The sequence below is a fragment of the Chiloscyllium punctatum genome, chromosome 35, assembly GCF_047496795.1.
Source record: "Chiloscyllium punctatum isolate Juve2018m chromosome 35, sChiPun1.3, whole genome shotgun sequence".
In the NCBI taxonomy this organism is placed as follows: domain Eukaryota; kingdom Metazoa; phylum Chordata; class Chondrichthyes; order Orectolobiformes; family Hemiscylliidae; genus Chiloscyllium; species Chiloscyllium punctatum.
This window is the reverse complement of record NC_092773.1, coordinates 53867610-53871847: the sequence shown is the minus strand read 5'-3', so window position 1 is coordinate 53871847 and position 4238 is coordinate 53867610. Positions and strand designations below refer to the sequence as shown.

Sequence of the window (4238 nt, the reverse complement as noted above, 5' to 3'; positions counted from 1 at the left end):
TGTACATGTTGCAGTGTTTATTTAAACAACGGCCATTCCTTGCCTTGCATTAAATCTTTCCCATACACTTATCCAACTCACAAAAGACAATTTGCTCCTCATACTTTCAGGCCTTGCATGAGGCAGGTTTATACACAATTTGAAAAAACACTGATTTGTATTCAGATGTCTGATAAAATCCAATTTACTTTGATCATTATTCCTAAAAGCTGCCTTTCAGCAGGGTTTTCAATTAGCCCTCCTTATCACACAACATCAATTCGAAAACTTCCGAATCTCTACCTCAGTGTTCAACATACTGTGAAAGCAAACCATCTCATACACACACATAAAACTCCATATCTCACAGCTATCGCATTCACTTGAGTTAACACGATTTAGGTGTAACATGAAGGTGTCAATTATTACAGGTGTACCCGCAATCGTGTATGTCTATTTGCTGTTTTACAAAATGATCGACATTTGTATTACAGTTTTGTCTTTGATATATAATTCACGTCAATATTTCCTCCTCCTTGCGGTTACTAAGCTCCACCTTAGCATATTTTGTGGAAGCTCAGCGACGTGAGCTCTGTGGAGATTAATGGCTGATTCATGTGAGATGTTCATGTTCAGACCACAGGCCCCAATTATTTGCAATCTATTGTATTACGTGGATGAGGGGATTGAAAATCTCACAGCCTTATTTTCAGATGATACTAAAACAGGTAGAAAAGTAGATTGAGGCAATCTAAATGCATAAAAAGTACAAATGGACATGAATAGTTTCGAAGAATGGGCCAACATTTCACATAAAGTATAACATGGATAAGTATGGGGTTATCGTTTTGATCAGAGGCAAAGAAAGCCAACTTGTTATGGAGAAAAATTTCGAAGAGTTTACGTGTCGAGGGATGTGGGTGGCATTATGCATATCACAGAAAAATCACCTGCGGGCACAACAGGCAAAGACAAAGTAAAGTGCAATTTCAGCATTTACTTACAAATGAGTTAGAAAGGACGGGAAGTAATGCTGCAAATCTGCAAAGGAATTAATGAGACCACAACGGAAGTCCTGTACTCTGGAGAGATCTGGGGCCCTAACTGCAGGAAGGTTGCAGTTGCAATCAAGGCATTTCAGAGGAGGATCACAGAATTGATTGCAGTGATTCGAAGTTTGTCTTATGTAGATGGATTGAACAGTTCATGCCTATACTCACTGGAGTTTTTAAGAATCAGAGGAGATCTCTTTGAGGTCTGGAAGATGCTTAAGTCCGTGTTTACTGCCGCTAGGATCCGTTTCGGGGAAAATGTTGTTTGACATTTTCATAAATGACCTGAATGAGGGCGCAGAAGAATGGATTCGTAAATATTCGGATGACATTACTTTCGCTGCATTTGTGGATAGTGTTGAAAGTTGTTTCAGGTTACAGAACGACATAGATGAGCTGCAAACGTGGACTGAGAGGTAGCAAATTGGGTTTAGTGCAGAAAATTGCAAGCTGAATCACTTTGATCATGAAAACAGATCATTGGGATAATGGTAAAATGCTTGGTAGTGTAGTTGACCAGAAAGGTCATGATGTCCAAGTGCAGAGACTGCTGAAAGTTGCCTGTCAGGTTAATAGGCATTGTTACGAAGGCGTACGTTATATTGGGCTTTCATTGGTAGAGGGATTTAGTTTCAGTGTCATGAGGTCATGTTACAGGTGTGCTAAATTTTGGATCGGCCGGGCTTCGAGTATTGCAGTGCATCTCAGGTCACCTCTTAATAGGAATGATGTGGAAGCTTTGGAAAGTTTTCAGAGGAGATTTCCAGGGATGCTGCCTGGTAGGGAAGGAAGGTCTTATGGGGAAAGGAATCCCGACACCAGTGCGTTTTTGTTAGAGAGAAGATAGTTGAGAGGTGACTTAATTCAGGCATTAAAGGTAATTATAGGATTAGAAAGGGAGGAATTTTGAGAGCACATCCGGTCTTGAAAATTCCAGGTCCTGAATTTAAAAGTGATTTTGCAAGTTTGCAGCTGTATAGTCAGTGTAGTGTATATTTGACTTTTAGAATGCTAAACAGTTTTTTGAGGGGTTTTAAAAATGAAGCCATTATCAGAATACTGAGTTTCATTTTTCTTTGATGATGTAGATGTGAACGAAAAAAAACGTGAATTGTTGGAGAAACTCATCAGGCCTGGCAACATCTGTCAAGCGAAACCGAGTTAAATGTTCAGATCGACAGAAGACGTCAGTTATACACTTCCATACTGTAATGCTGGGGAAATAATCAGTCTGATGTGTCGACTCAGGACATTTATCAAAAAAACTCAGTGACTGACAGCTGTCACCTTTAAAAATTCAAAAGCACTTTATTGACTGTTAATGCTGCCTCCGTTGCTCTCAGCTGGTAAAAGGCTGTGCTTAAATGATTGCTTTTTCTCGTTTCCTTCCTGTCAGTTTGCAGCAACGTCGAATGGAGAATTGTTTCTTTCAGTATCGAACTCAGCATGTGTCTCCATTTGTCTCTGTGTATCCACCTCACCCTCTTTCCCTTTCACATTCTCCAACACTCTGTCTGTCCATACAGCTCATTACCTATTAATGCTCGATAAAAAGTCTGACATTTCGGGACAGTTTGAGTGTGCAGCTGATGAGGAGATTTTTGCTCATTGATTGGATTGTGTAGATCTGGGCTTACATTCTCCGGATAATGTGTCTGTCAATTCGATCTCAGGTCAGGCGACATTTCTTCCACAATCATTTGTGACTGTTTCGAATTCAAAGTAGAATTCTGAATACACCATAAGAAAAAAACCGCAAGTATACTACAACTAAAGAATCACAACGATGTATATACTGTTGGTTTTAATGAATGATCGTTGACATCAGAGAATGAGAGTGATCAGCTGGTGGTGTCTCGGTCATTTCCACAAAGTTCTCTGGCAAATCTGCAACACCTCCTGCGTAATCTCGTTATCCCTACCAAACTGGGAATGAAGGACGGGGTAAAAGAGGAAAAAAAGCTTGTTGAATAATGGAACGAAACCACAGACTTAATTGATAGTTCGGAACTAAAAAGAACAATCACTGTTGTAACTTAACCTGGATCTCCAAGTGCCCAAGTCGACGCTGACTTTGTTGACACGGCATTTGTAAAGAGTTGAAACACCAAGCCCAAATACGAATGCAACAAACAGGCACCGCTGGGAGTTGAACCCAAGATCGCCTGTTTACTAGACAGGCGCTTTAACCAACTAAGCCACGGCGCCGCATTGCTTTTGTGCTTGATCATCCAGATGTGAAGTTGGTTAACCACTTCTTTACAGTACATGGAAAGGTGTTTTCGGATCAATGTTGTTCACAGAGAATTGCAATCTTTCCTCGAATTTAAAAATTCAGACAATTTACAGCTGAACATTTTCCACTGAAAAGGCTTAGAAAAAGATAATCTCCACTTGCATTAATTTCAAACTGATACCTTCACCTGTTTAAACTGACAAGAGAAAGAGGATGTGTTCATCCTCTCCGTGCCCATGAACCACGTTAATACACACAGAGAGGACCTCAACAAGTGGAACAAGGTCATTGTGGAGATTTGACGAGGTGTAATGTGTAAGCAATTGTAAACATTGGGCCGTAAACGTTGACCAATTGGCACTGACATTAAGTCTTGCACCACCAGTTGCACGCTCACTTCCTGCCTCATGCCTCCCAGACATCATTGCCGATCACTTTATTTCACTGTCCTGCTCCACTTCTCAACTTATTTCCAAACGATTGCAGATGTCAGATAGGAACCTTAAACTTTTAGAAACGATATCCTGGAATATAGTCGTCACTCAATGGGATAGTATTCAGTTCATATCCAGAATTACCCCAGTGATAGAGGGAATGAGTTACTTTGCTGAAACTTTGTACTCCTCAGCACGGACACACAGCCATTAGAGAGATGGCGGAGGCGGGGGGTGGGGTGCGGGTAAGTTTCAGTATTTACACACAGCGACACTGAAGGATCAGCGAGATACTTCCAAATCAGAAAGTTGATATGATCGTAGGGGGATTTGCGGTGGTAGTTTCCCATGAATCTGCTGCCATTGTCCTGATAGACGGATGGAAAGATTCACTGGACCAAGTCTGGCACGATCCAGGTGTGTGCTCTGCGCGCAAGCAGGAATTAGCTTTCTTTCGAATAATTCAGAAAACGAGAAAGATATCTTCATTATCTGCGTGGGAATTATATCCAGGTCTGTGTGATGAAAACTCGGACT

The 4238-nt window shown here is 41.0% G+C and overlaps 1 non-coding gene across 1 annotated transcript; it reads right to left on the bottom strand.

Moving 5' to 3' along the window:
• Positions 1 to 3165: 3165 nt before the first annotated feature.
• Positions 3166 to 3239, bottom strand: trnat-agu (transfer RNA threonine (anticodon AGU)). The gene has a single exon. It is a non-coding gene; the product is annotated as a tRNA-Thr (tRNA).
• Positions 3240 to 4238: the final 999 nt, after the last annotated feature.